Raw genomic sequence first — 14,488 nt, forward strand, 5'->3', positions numbered from 1 at the left:
GAGGCCCCGTCCAGGGTGATGCCGGTGGATGAACCCCCAGCTGCAGCCCATGGGCACTGCTGTCCCCTTCCCGGTGGGGTCAGCGCCCTCGGGGACACCCAAACCAGTCCAACCAGCCACAAGATCCTGTTCTGCTACATACGGCAGATGCTGGGATCATCTTCCTCAAAAGGCTTTCTGGCAGACCTGGGGACCCCTGGGGAAAGGGGCAGGGACCCCAGGTCAGGCCATGGCAGCGGGCGTACTCCTCACGGTGTCCAGCTCTCCCACGGGATCACCGCTGTCCCAGAACATGCTGTTTTAATGACTCTATTCCTGTTCTTGAGGAACAGGAGGGGAGGAAAAGGTGCGGGCTTTGCCAAAAATTTAACTATATCCTGCATGAAATAACTTCATATGTCGATAACATTGCCTCACCTGCATTTCACTCTCCCTTGTATCCCTGCCCAGAGAGCTTGTTCCCCCCTTGGTTCAGAGCCTGCTTTGCGCGATCCCCAGCCGTCGGAGGCTGGCAGCATTCATGGCCACATCTCTTGATCTTCAAACAGGCTGTGGCACCTCTCCCTCCCCACCCAGCGCATCTTTAGGATTGGTTTCCACTGCCGGTGGCTTTGGCGACTGGGCTGCTTCTGGGAGGATGGCACATTCGATGATCTCAGGGTAGCATCACCACGGGGATAAGCTGGAGCTCCAGGCTGCTCTCCAGCTCTGGTTCTGCTTTGCAGCGCCTGTAGCAGCTGTTTCCTTGGGATGTTGCTCAAAGCCCGGCTCCTCTCTGTAGTACTTGAGATTGTTGGTTCTGCGTCATCTTGGGGAGCCTGGGTCACTCTCAGAGGTCTGAAACGGAAGGGAGAGGACTGCAGGCAGCCCGGGAGCCAAGAGGATTGCGGGCGGCCTGCCTTCCTCCAGGCATGGGGCTTGCCCGGCCGGCTCTGACACCCATGGAGATGCCTCTTGGGTGCTCTGTGCCCACCGCCCAGTTGCACGGGGTTCTCCCGGCACTGGGGCAGCCATTCCTGCTGCCTCCGTGACCCCCAGCCCTTGGCCCTCCCCGGCTGGGGGGTCATCGGGGGGCCCGGTGGACTCGGTGCTTTGGCATGTGAGTGTGTGGGGAGCCGTGGGGCAGGGCCAGCGGGCTGCAGGGCTCTGCTGGGCGCTGCTTACAGAGGAGGAGGCTGAGGCAGAGGGCGAGCGCTGGCCGGGGCGAGCGCCACAGACCTGGGCGTGAAACAGGGCGCTCCCAAATCCCCTGGCCGGCCTCAGCTGCCTTCAAGCCACTCCTGACTGATAAGCGGGGCTGAGCGCTCCCGCCCGCAGCGCGCAGCTGATGTCTTGCCTGGAGCGGTCCCCTCCCAAGCCGCGCCGTGGCCGAGCACTGCCGCCGAGACGTCACGGCTGCGCCAGTCCCTGGGGAGGCAGCGAGCGCCGAGCCAAGCGCCTGCCGAGAACAGACAAAACACAACCCCCAGTATTTGTTCTGAAACCTGCCCAGGATTGCTTTGGCCTCGATGAGACTGGAGGATTATTTTCCTTAAGTATTTTTAAACCTGGAGCCTGGCAAGTACCAGAGGGCCGGGATTTCCTGGCTTGAGCGCGCAGGTTGTGGAAGGCAAGGAGCCTGCTCCTGCCACTCCACCTGGGAAGCTCTGAGTGCCCGGTTCAGCGCAGCTGAACCAGGACAACCAAACGGGCAGGCACTCGGGAAGGAAGCCACCTGCGGGGCTGGCCATGCGTGCTGCCCCGGGGCTCCATGTGTGCAGCCCCCCGGGGACTGAGCACCCATCCATCCTCCCCAAAGGCACCCAGCCCTCTCCCTCAGCCAGGCTGGTGCCGGTGCAGAGCCCCGTGCCGAGGCACTGCCCAGCCTGGGCTGCTCCGTGTCTGGGCCACTGTCAGGGAGGAGAGGCAGGAGCTGCAGGGAGGAGGTCAGGGATGTGCTCACTCTCTCCTGCACCAGTAAGGGGGATGCAGAGCCCTCGTGTGAGCTCCTGATGGTTCAGACTGGGTGCCTAAGCGGGAGTGCACGTGACCCAGCTCGTGAGGCTGGCACACCTGCCACACGGGCTGCAGGGAGGCAGTGGGGACATTGGTCCGTGTGTCCATCCCCTGGTGCCCTGCCCAGGTGTCCCCCCACACAGGGATGGCAGCAGCATGGAACCATCCAGCTCCGCTCTCCCTCTCCGGGCTGGCAGGGGCTGGAGAAGAGGGCTGGCTCAATATCTGAAAGTTCCCCCGAAATAACCTCCCAGAGCCCTTTGGGTGGCAAAAAGGGAGAGGAAGGTGGCACCCGCAGCAGGCGGAGCCAGCACTGCCCCAGCTGGAGTGGCCGCCTGCCCTGCTCGGCAGGACTAGCTCCCCTGGCCACGTCCCAGGCACCGCTGCACCGAGAGGTGCCATGGGCACACTGGCGCTGGGTGCTGCTGTGCCCTGTGTCCCCAAGATTGCCGGGCTCGGTGGATGGCAGGACACAGCGCAGAGGAGCAGTGGGGCTGCTCCAACGCAGGTGAGTTTTCTGAACACCCTGCCACTCGCCCACAGCCCCCGCAGGCTGCGTGGGGGCAAGCACAGGTGGAAGGAAAGCGAATGCGGAGCTCTGCATGCTGGCAGTTTCTTCATGGGCGAGTTTGTGGGCGCTGCTGTCTCAGTCTTCCCTCCCCAGCAGCAGGACGGCCGCAGTTTGCCCCCCTTCAGCGCTGGTGAGCACACGACCTATTGTGTGCACGTGTAAATACACATTTGTGCTGCTTGTTCCAAACCCCGACTTGTTCCGTTCCCAACGAGCCAGCACTGACAATGTCAGGAAAGCCTCCATCCCCCGGCTTTGTTCCACCGTGCCTGTTTGGAGGAAAGATCCCCGGAGAGGAGCTCGCAGCCGCTGCACACCCCAACGCAGGCTTGCTGTTGACAAGGAGCAGCCCCCGGTTGTGGGCAGAGAGGGGGACCCCTGGGCTCTGCTCCCTCCCAGGGCCCGGCTCAGCGCCGTTCCCGGCCCCGGGAAGGAGGGAGCAGGGAGCAGCGCCCGTGGCCAGCGGAGCAGGGAGAGGGGGCGGCGGGGCCCTGGAGCTGGCTGGAGCCCGTCCCAAATTCTCGCTTGGAGCCGGCTCCTTCTGAAGTGGGTCAAGTCCCTTCCCTGCACAAACACGGGCCTAAGTCCGGCACCACCAAAGTACACTGAAAGCTGGAGGCAGTCCTGGCCCCAGTACAGGCTCTCGGGACTTTGCCTTTTGCTGCCGCGGAGGCCACAGTTTCATGCCCTGTCAGCGCGAGGGTCGGGGCTGGATGTGGGATGCCAGAGGCTCTTTCCTGGGAAGCGGCTGCTGCTTCATCAGGGCCCTGCGGCGGCATCCACACCTTCTCCCACCCCACCCCACCAGGATGCCCTGCCTGCCCTGCCCTGCCCTGCCCGCTTTGCTGTTCCTGTTCCTCTGCCTCCTCCTCGCCCCCAGCCCCCACAAAACGCCCTGACGTTCCTGCTGCCTCACGGGGCTGCGCAGCCGGGCTGCGGGACACAGCGCTGTCGGGAGCGGTGAGCAGCAGGGAGACTTGTGGGGAAGAAAACACACTCACAGCCCCCGAGTCCCCCTTCCAAGTCCACGTTACCAGGAATAAAGTCTGTGTAAATACCGCAAAGTGTCCATCAAAACTAGCTGGGGCTGGCAAATTCGGTTCTGCTTTCTTCATGTGCTTTTTGTGTTTGGTTTACACAGACTCTGGTGGCTGAGCTGTACAGGCAGGAGAAGTTGCATAAAGCAATTTAATGAGTCTTATGTGCAAGCCAGAACTGCTTCCTCACCCGGGCAGGTGCCCTGTGAAATGTCTTTTGACCTACCTACCCGCCACGGCGGCACAACAGCCCCCGGCAGCAACGCCGGCGCGGGGCGCGGGCACCCTCCGTCGCCAAAGAGCCTCCAAAGAAAATCCTTGCAACAACCACAAGTACCATCTAAACAAACCCCAGATCTTCCATAAACAGAGAGCGGGGTTAAACGTGCCTAATAAGCTGCTCGTTCTGAATTATCATCTCTGCTCTAATAATAGCTGATAAGTTGGTCTTTTGTGGGACAACAAACATTTCTGTTATTCCCCAGACCAACTTCAGGATAAATAAAGCCAGCCCTTGTTTCTAAGCAGGAGGTCATGCTCCGTCTTAGGATAAAGGCGCTGCTACCCTTTCCCTGCTTTACAGGCTTAAAAGAACAAAATGTATCGAGTGATACAAAAAGTCAGTGAAAATTAAAGTAGGAGCAGCTAAAGACAAGTCAAACACGCTGGCGTTAAACTCCCTCCCCATGTGTGTTTAGCAGATAATTTGTTATCATCCCAGTCCAAAGTTAACCTGGAAAGCTGCTGTGGGAGAGTTGGCTGCATCTGCAGTGTTTCAGATTTCAATGTTTCAGCTGGGTGCAAACAAACCAAAAAATGCTATAAAAGCTTGTTTTTGATTAAACCTGTTGCTGCTGGGTACAAATACTTATTTTCTGGGTGGAAGTTCATTGGGGCACAAGCACCAAAGATCATTAATCCCCGGTAAAACACAGACTTTGTGCCCAGTGCCGCGGCTCGGCCGCAGCAGCTCTTGCAGGGTGGGGGGAAGGTTCCACTTCCCCATCCCAAAGCAGAGGGACGAGGGAGGAGGAGGAGGACGCTGGGGTTTCCCGCTGCCCTCCAGCAGCCCCCGGGCTCTGGGCAGCGGACCCCGCGGGCCAGGGTCTCCACGCCGACTGGGCAACCACCCCACCTCCCGGCATCGCTGCCGAGCCCCCCGTGCGGCTCCGGGCGCCCCAGCACAGGGGCGGTCTCCATCACCGCCCTCTCCTCGGGCAGGAAGCTGCGGTCGCGGCTGTTTGTCTGCCCTCGCTCGTCTGCTATTCTTACACACCTCGGGGGAGTGAGCCGTGTTTTCACTGCCTCAGAGACAGGATTGGGCTCTGGTACGCCTCGGAAAAGCGGGCACTGTGTTGCAGGGAGCGGAGGGGGCGAAGGGGAGTGCGCATGGTTTGGGCTCGCAGGGCATTTGTCACAGGGCCAACGGGAGCCACAGACCCCGCTCCCGTCCCCCGCAGCATCTCAGCCGCCGGCCCCCTCTGCCTCCGCGGGACGCCCTGACTGAGCTCCCCCGGGACACCTGGGGTCAGCGCTGCCGCGAGGGGCACTTTGTGTCTGCGGGCCTGGGCTCTGCCGAAACCAGCTCTCACGGGAGCCCGGCCCCGGGGGCACGCGGTGGTCAGGCAGCTCCCCGCGTGCCGGACGGGTGACGCTGCATCAGGCTGCGCAGCTGCTGCTCCCCTCTGCCCGGGAGATCATCCCTGGGGCGAGACCCCAGCCCCACTGCCATGAGGGGCAGGAATGGCCACGCCGCTGCCTGCCAAGGCCCCCCACAGCCCCTGGGGCTCTGCGCCCTGCCGCGAAGCCCAGGAACCACATCCCAGCCTCTTGGGTGCCTGGATAGCCCCCAGGCCCCAGATGGCACCGGCCACCCTTGGGTGACCCACCCGTCCTCTGCCGCCTGGTCTCTGACCAAGGTTCAGCAAAGGGACGTCCCAGGCAGGTCCTCATGTGTCACCAGCCATGGGCGCGCCGGGGCTGCGCGTGCACGTGGCTGTGTAATGCCATAACAAGATTACCCTGCGACACGATGACTGTGAAATAATCCACAGTATCATTCGGCAAATCCCGGGATCCAATTACCCTTCCACATGACACCCCTTCCCGGGCGTGGGGAGGCCGGGGGGCCGCAGCCCAGTGCCCTGCCCCTCCGTCACCCGCCCGCTCGGCCCCTCCACCCCCCTGCACCTCGCTGTCATTTAGGATTAGGAAAGTTTGTGTTGCCTGGCGGGAGCCCCGACCCTCTGCCAGGCTCTGTTGTGCTTTCTCGCCCGGCTGCGCGCTCCCCAGCTCCACACCGACCTCCCTGCCCAGCCGGCCTCACACCTCCCTCCCTGCCTGCGCAGCACCACACTCGGTTGGGCCAGTGTTCAGGTGGCGATGCCAGCCTCCCGGGACGGGGAGGGAGTCAGCTGGGACGGCCGGGAGTCCTGCGGGATGCGGGAGAGGGGTGCCATGCCACCCTGTTGAACCCAGCTGCATGGAGGGCGCAGCACGCACTGCGCCTGCCTTCGCAGCACAGTTGTTTGCAAACATTTTCCAGGGCATTTTCCTTGTCCCAGCAGCTGCTCCCTGCAGCCAGCGTGTCCCTTTCTGTGAGAATAAAGCCCAGGGCACGGGTACACCAGCACTCCCAGCCCTGAGAGCAATGCCAGGGCATGCGCGGTGCCCCGCGGCCGGTCCGGCACACTCTGCTGCCAGCACCGCGGTTGCTCCTGGCCCTGGCAGGTGTTGAGACACCAGCGCTGCTCCCAGACCAGGCAGGGAGTGTGGCCAGCTGCAAATTTCGGCTTCGGTTTTGGCGCCTTTGAATCACTGGCCAGGCGCCAGGTTTGTTATTTGTTAGTCCAAGTGGTTTTTTCCCAAGTGAATTTCAAGCTGGCAAGAGGAGCCGGGTAGAGGGAACTTGGTGGGAGCCCCTTGGCATCCTCAGCGCCAGGGGAGCGGGGCGAGGGCAGGATGCTGTGGTGTGGTCCGCCCTGCCCGGAGACCCCAGGCAGCAGCGCAGCCGGATGCGGCCGTGCGGGAGGAGCCCCCACGCCAGGAAACCATGAATTTCACCTCAGCTGCAGAGGGAATACAGCTGAAACTCCCACGCACGGTGTTCAGGGACCAGCCTCTCTGGAGCAGAGTCTGCACCTCTGCAGACCCCTAATGCTATGCAGGACTCCATGAGGTGCCAAAGGCTTGTGACCCCAGGCTCAGAGCGCTGGGGTGAGCACGGGATTCGTAACACCCCTTTCTGTCTGAAAAGCCCCGGGGCCCCACACAAGCCAGGGCTGAGGCCATGCCGAGCCTGAGGTCCCTGTCCTGGCCGGGTGGGCTCAGCTGGTGCTGGAGCCCACAAATGCACACCCCGGCCCCGCACTCGGACGCCGCTGCCCGGCCACCCTCTGGCACGGGGGGCTGCTCTGAGCCGCAGCTCTGGTCTCCGGCAGTTTGCACTTGCCCAGCGTGGGGTGCAGGCAGCCCCCCCAGACATACACCCGGCTCCCGCAGCCACAGGGGCACGGGCAGAGCTCACAGGGGACTCGCGCTCACCGGGGTGGCCCTGGGAGCCGGCCGGGAGCCACTGTGGTGCCCACGATCTGCCCCGGCCTCCCAGCCTGTGTGAGCAGAGTCAGCAGGGATTGGGAAATGAAGCAAAACGGGGGGAAGAAGTTGCTTTTCCACCTTGGAAACCTGAGCCTCAGAACCATTTCCCTCCAGAGAGGGAAAGAAAAGCTTTGGGAGGGAAGGACCAGGCGGCTGACTTGGAGGGCAGGAGCTGTGGGGCAGGGAGCCGTGGGGCAGGCAGACATAACCGCGGTCGGGAGGCGAGTGCCAGTAGGAGGGAGTCTGCTGGGCTCTGGCAGGAGCGGGACGCAGGTGACTGGAGCGTGTCCTATCATTCCTCCCGCACTTCCCAGCTCCCCGCTGCCTTCCCTGCCATTGTTCAGCAGCCCCGGGGGTGAGGCATGGCGTGGAGACCGGCTGCCTTCCTCCCTGCCGCCCGCCTGCCCTTCCGCCCCAGTTCCCGACACACCACCTTGCAGGCGATGCCTGTGCCCCGCTGCCAGGGCACGTGCCACTGGCTCCCGGGGACGTGGGGCCAGGGCACCCTCCTGCCTGCCAGCCCCACAGCCCAGCCACTGCGAGGAGCAGCAGCCGGCACATCCCAGCGCCTCCCCAGGAGCCAGTCCAAAGCCAGGAATGGGGCCAGGATCCAGCCCCACACAGCCCGGGATGCTGACGGCAGTCGGAGCCAAGGCTCTTCGGCGATCCCCTGGTGCCCCATTGGCCTCCCCATTTAGGCGGATAAAGCCTGCATGATCCCATCCGCAGGCAGAGCCATTTCTGTCACATTGCTTCATTTCCCTGACATTAACGTGGTGGATTTTGTAAGGAGACCTTCCCACAGAGCTGTCTGAGTGTTATTCCTGTGGCTCGGCAGCTGCTGCGTGCTGGCCACCGCCGCGGTGTCACTGCGTCTCTCAGAAAGGCAAACCAAAGCCACCCGACGGTCGTGTCTCTGCGGGTTGCGAGGCTGCTCCTGCCGATGAAGCGGGAAAGACATCAGTACCCCAGCGCACGGCGCAGCGGCCCGCAGCTCTTCTGGGGGGACGGTGAGGACCCCTGGCGATGAGTCCCTGTGCAGGGACCCCACCGGCACCCCCAGGCAGGGCCGGCAGCTCGCGCACAGCCCGGGGACCAGGCAGAGGGAGCCCCCAGCGCCACGGCTCCCAGTCCCAGATCAGCCTGAGAGAGACGGGAATTAATGACCTTGTTTCCGTGTTTGCTTTAGGCAGAGCCATCACTGCAAACCAGAGGCTCGTGCTCCAGGGCTTCATGCAGATAACGGTCTTGGTATGAGAATGAGCTCCCCTGGTGAGGTGCAATTTGGAGAACTTGAATGGGGGCTCCAAAATTGTTTGCAAAGAAAGAGATAAAGATCAGTATTTGTCCTTTTTTTTCCTTTTTCCTTCCTACTGGAGCAAAAATATTCCTGTTTATTGCTATAAGCCCTTTGGGGGGCTGTGTGGTAAACTCCCAGCGGGAATTGCCATCTCAAGAGATCAGAGATCCCGAGAACATCCCCTTGCCAAATTTACAGTTTCTGTTAGCTCTAATCAGCCTTGTTTATCTCTCCCTGCAGTGGTATTCAGGAAACTAGTACAGGTCAAACGTGGGACAGTTCCCTCATTGTTATCAGATATCCGAAATTGTCAGGCCACACCGAATGCCTCACGGCGTGGCACCTTCCTCGCGCCTTCTGCGGGCGCTGGCTCTGGGCTCCTGCACGTCTGGCTCCTGCACGAGCCCGTGTGCTGCTGCTGCTGCTGGGACGGTGCTGCCGGGAAAGGGCCAGGCGAGAAACAGCCCCGGCCGCTCCCGATGCAGGGGGCTGCGCTCTGCCCCAGCGCCCCAACCGCGGCGCAGCTCCCGCAGCCACCGGTGACCCTGGCCCGGACCCACATCGGGGAACCGCGGGACCCCGCAGCCCAGCCACCCCAGCCGCTCGGCCCTGCCCGCTGCCGGCAGTGGGGACGGCTGCGACGCCTGTGCGCTCACATCCTCCCCACTGTATATTCTTCCTAGGAAAATAAAGCATCACTGTCCTATTAATTATGTGAGTTATGGAGCAATATTTTTCCCAGAGTCACCTACTGGTTCACATATTCGTTTTGCAGGCAGCTTAGCCAGTAGCCTGGCAACACGGTGACCTTATGCTCTGCTCAGCTTTGAGCGTTTTATTAGCCACACTGGACTCTCTCCACTGCTCCATATTGCCGAGCCCCTCATTAGTACAATTAATAAGCCGCTTCTGTCAATTCAATCAAATGCCAGGCTCGACAGCAGGAGAAAGCTTTGGCAGATCAAGTAGGGGAGATTCTGGGTAGCACTGGGAAATTGCAGGAAACCTTTCATCTCCCCCAAGGAGCTGAACAAGAATGGAATTGTGGGATTGGGATTCTCTCAGGTCATGTTTATTTATCGCTGGCTCGTTAGTATAATAAATCAGGTCCCCTGTCACTTTGAATGAAGTCATAGGTTTGCTGGAAGGAACTTGGCAGAACACCTTGATATTATTAGTGATGGCGTGGACAAAGCCTCATGAAAGGCGATGCCCTGCCCGGGGTGCGCAGGCACCCTCACACGCACCCGCTCATCCCTGCGCCCTGCCGGCTGAAGGCCACCGCCAGCCCGGGCTGGCACGGTCATCCCAGGGCAGCGCCCGGGGACTGGGATGGTGTCGGGACACACGGTGCAGCACAGCTGAGAGGCGCCGACAGCGCGGCCTCAGCGAGGTATGTCCCAGGTACCTGGCAGCCAAGGGAAGGGACGCTTCTCCCTGCTCCTACTGCCAGCTCCAGGAGACTGCATGGTGGGGGACATCCCTGTCCCGGCCCTGCTCTCCTCCGCCTGCACGAGTTGTCAGGATGCAGCTGGTCAGGAGCAAAGCAGTGAGCAGGCAGTGCGGGCGCTGGTCCTCCACCAGCCGTCACGTGTATCAGGCGCATGTGATGGTGCTTTGCCTCTCACACCTCCTGCGTCCTGCCAGACTTTGCCCTGGCTCTGACGTCCACATGCTCTTTGGATCCCGCGCCAGCTCCGGGAGCTCCCGCGGCAGCGGTGCCCAGAGGTGCTGGGCAGGACACGGCTGCTGTGCGGGGCGGCCGGCGAAGGCCCGGTGCTCGCATGGCCGCATGGCTGTGGTTCCTGAACAGCCCTGCGTCCTCTGAGCAGGACCTGCAGCAGCAAGGGACCAGGAGGTGGCTTTGCAGAGCCTTCAGCGTGTCACCTCCCCCTGGACCAGGCCGGGCTGAGCGGGGCACAGTCATCTGCTGGAGATGCTGGGGAGGTCACGGTCTCCTTGCCTGGATCCGGCGCTTTTCCACACCAGAGAGCAGATCTGTGGGGCGATTCCTATCCTGTTGCTGGAAGTGATGCTGGGTGGCAACAAGGAAGAGCTGTGACTGGTCTGTCGCAGCCCGAGTGCCCCAAATAGAGCAACATCACAAGTGTATGTCCCAAAAACGTTCCTAAAATAAACTTCACCAGCAAGTCCTTTGATCTGGTCTGATGATGAAAACATAAATCTGAATAAAGTCAGGTTTTTTAAAAGATTAATTTCCATTTGGTTTAAATATACTGTAAAGGCTATAAAATAACAGCTCTATTTTATTGTTCAGTTTATCACAGTATTCGGTCTCCATGCTGGGATAGACATTCAACTGTTCCTAATTTATTGCTCATAGACCCACTTCAGGGAGACTGTTGATTCTCGTTCCATAGTCTCTGAGCTGGGCCCACACACTGAAATGCAGGATTGCCCGACTCAGCTGCAGGAGCCTTCCCCAAGGCCAGCCTGTCCCTGTCCCCTCCCCTGTGCCCGTCCCTGTCCCTGTCCCCATCCCCATCCCTGTGCAGCAATCCATGGGTGAGGGCCTGGGAAGCGCCCGGGGCCATGCTCCCGCTCATTAGCTCTCTTGACTCCAGCTGACCCATAAATGTTGAAGGAAACAAACAAACCACCGGGAGGGGAGGGAGAGGAAGGGCTGTAGGTGTTGTCCACATGTCTGCAGAGCCAAGCCGGGCTCCAGATGAAGATGCTATTGTGTTGCAGTGATTTCCCAGGAAAAACAGGCCTGAAGATCTCCTTACTGTTCCTGGGAAGCACTTGGTGACCGGGAGGGTGTGGATTCAGGGTGGGGGCAGCCCAAAGGCTGGGGGAGTGTTTGGGGCTTTTGCTGTTACTCTGTGACGATGCCGTGAATGTCACCACGAGCAAACACAACTGCAAAACTGCGGCTCTGCGTCTCCTGGCTGCGCTGTGGCAGCACTGGACCAGGCGCCGGTGCCCTGCTCAGGCACGCATGCCACGGGACCGCCGATGGCCGGCAGCGCTGGGGCTTGGCTCCAGCTCCCGGGCAAACAACGGGTGTTTCAGAGGACGTGCAGGATCTGCATTTGGGGCAGCACACACGCACGAGCGCTCACACAGGCACGGCAACTCCTCGGCCGCCGCATGGCAGCAGCTGAGGGTTGTGCTCCTGTAGCCACCAAACAAATCTGGGGCCAGTGGGGTGTCTCTGTGTGTGCTCAGAGCAGGACCTGCGAGCCCTGACCAGGCTCATGAACTATTCTCCAGACTCTACCACCCCTTTGAAGGGCCGTTTGCAGGCAGGGTGGCTGTGGGAAGGTCGGCACCCAGCTCCCCGAGTGGGTGCGTAGCAGACTGCTGCATCCCGGTGGTGCTCGGGCAAGGCAGCGGTGCTGCCAGCCCCCCAGCGCTCCCCCCTTCCTTCCAGCCAAGCGTAGTGCCCCGGACATGGGGGCCACAGGGCATACAGGCAGGATAGCCCACTTGCATCCTGCCTCTCGGGGCTGGGAGAGTGCAGCCGCCCTGGCTGGAGGACAGGGGGCCACTGCAGCAAGCCCCCAGCTGGACCAGCCTCACTTCTTGAGCAGCCGTGTGCCACCAGGAGGGAGGGTCTGCCGATGAGGGCATCCTCCCCCACAGTGTACGGCCTCTCCAAGGCCTCTCAGGCAAATCACTTGCATCTTTTGCATCTTTTGCAAAGTCTGGCCTAAATAAACCACTGCCTGAGCATCCTGTGTATCCCCAGTCGCTGCCCGCCATCTGTGTAGCAGCATGGCAGGCTGTATGGGGACACAAGGTCCTCCCTCTCCTGCGCCGCAGGGGACCCTGCTACATCCCCCACCCCTGGAAAGCCAGTAAATGCCCCCTCCCTCCTTATCTTCCCTTTAGCAGCGGGGGTCTTGGCATCTCCTTAGCCCCCGTTTCCTCTCCCAGCTCTTGTTGACACAGCGGCTGTGGGAGAACAATGAGGCCAAGGGCGACAGAGCGACAGCCTGCCCCTTCCTCTGGCCGCCTGCTCACCTCCCTGGGCACGGCTGGGGCACCCAGGCCCCCTGGACCCACAGCACAGCTGATGACGTGGCAGCACTGGGGCAAAGCTGGGGCAGCCTGAATGCACAGGGGAGCCGCAGCCTGGGCAGTCTGGTGCTGCCCCATCCCAGCAGCGCAGCATCGGGCATCCCACAGCACCCTGCACAGCCCTCATGCAGCCGGGGCCATCCCAGTGAGAGGAGGGATGCAGAGGTACCTCTGTTCTGGCGAGGAGCCAACAGAGCCAGGAGAAAAGGGCTGAGAGGGCGACAGGGCAGATGTGGGAAAAGGGGCTGGTCAGGGAGTCAGAGGAGAGAAAGGTTTTCATTGTGAGTTACCGGCCAGGCTGACACCCTCCTCCTGCCACCGGGGTCATTGGCAAGACAGCTGGCGCTAAATAAACAGCTCGGTCCAGCCCGTGCTTGTCAAGGCCGGCAGGTTTAAAGATCTCCCCGATTTCCCAGCCTGCAGGAGCGGGGCGGTGAGCTCGCCCTTATCTGGAAGGAGCGCTGCTCGGGAAGAGCCGTGCGGGCTCGCGGGGCCGCGTCCCGCTGCCCCCAGGCGCCGCCAGGAGGGAGCGGGGCTGCGGGGCCGGGATCCCGGCACCCCCCGGCACCTCCGACAGCCCCGGTACCCGCAGCCCGGGCAAGCCGGGGGTTGCACAGACCCCGGGCCCAGCCGCGCTCCTCCGCCGGGGCTCGTGTGCCATCCAGTGGCGGAGGCGCGGCCCCGGCGCGGGCTGAGCGCCGGCAGGAGGGACCCCGCCGGCTGGAGCCCCGCAGCCGCTCCCGGGGGGCCCGGCGGGCGGCGCGCCGGCGCTGCGGCAGAGCCCGGCCTCGGGGAGGAGGAGAGCGGCCCCGGGGCGGCTGAGCGGGGCTGGGCTCCGGCAGGGCTCCCTGCCCCTGCGGTGGGGGCCCAACAGCGAGCTGTGCCGAGGAGGAGGGAGACCCCTCGTGAGCCATGCAAGTCCTTCTCTGGTGAGCCCCCGGCCACACCACTTGTCCCAGCTGGGACAGGACACGGATCGAGTGCCTCCCCCACGCTAAACCGCACCGGCACTACTGGCCGGGCTGGACGTTCCTCCAGCGGGAACGACTTCTGTGCCACTTCTGCCCACCTCACAAGGGCTTGCAGTGGCCTCAGCACGGTCATCAGGGACCCGGAGGGAGGCACGGGCAATCCTGGGCACACAGGAGGTGCACGGCGTACAGCATCTGCCGTGCATGTGGCTCCCAGCAGGCAGGGTGGGAGCCCGGGCCTTCGCTCCTCAGTTGACACCGTGGGCGACTGCGCAGATCTCACGGGAGCCGCGCTGGCCTGGGGCTGGCACAGCGAGTAGCAGGGTGAGCGGTGAGGAACTTGGCTGGGAAGGCAGGGCCCCCGGCAGCAGCAGTTGCAGCTTGGTGAAACACAGCAGGCTCCTTTCTGCTCTGAGGCATCAGGAACAGCTCAACAATTAGGACTGGCTTCTATTAATATGCAAATTTCTGCTGCCATGACAATACTCTTATAAATGCAAATTGCAGTGGGAACCATTGTGGGAGAGACCTGTGCTGGGCCCTGGATTTTGTCTGAGCAGATGCTCCTAATTGAGCTCCCCCCAGCCTGCGGCCCTGGGCAGCCCGGGACAGCACTGCCAGCGGCCACCATGGCACAGACAGCCGTTTCCCCAGCTGGCAGCACCACTGCGCTGGTGCCCCTGTCCCTGCGCAGAGCTCGGGCCTGTTTGCACAGATGCTGACGTGCCCGCCAGCAGCAACAGGCAGGGCGGCCTGGCCTCGCTCGTCCGTGGGAATCTCCTTCCAGCAGCCACTGGCATCTGACTCCAGTTTCCGCAGCAGAAGCCGTGCCCTGGGCTGCTCTGAGAAGCAGGGATGCGCACAGCTCCCCGGGCCGGGGCGAGCACGCCTTCCCCGCGCAGCCAGACGTGCCTGCAGAAGGACCTGGCTGCGGCCCAGCCACGCTGCGGGCGCCTGGGGAGGCTGGGGC

The sequence above is a fragment of the Rissa tridactyla genome, chromosome 21 (genome assembly GCF_028500815.1).
Source record: "Rissa tridactyla isolate bRisTri1 chromosome 21, bRisTri1.patW.cur.20221130, whole genome shotgun sequence".
Lineage (NCBI taxonomy): Eukaryota > Metazoa > Chordata > Aves > Charadriiformes > Laridae > Rissa > Rissa tridactyla.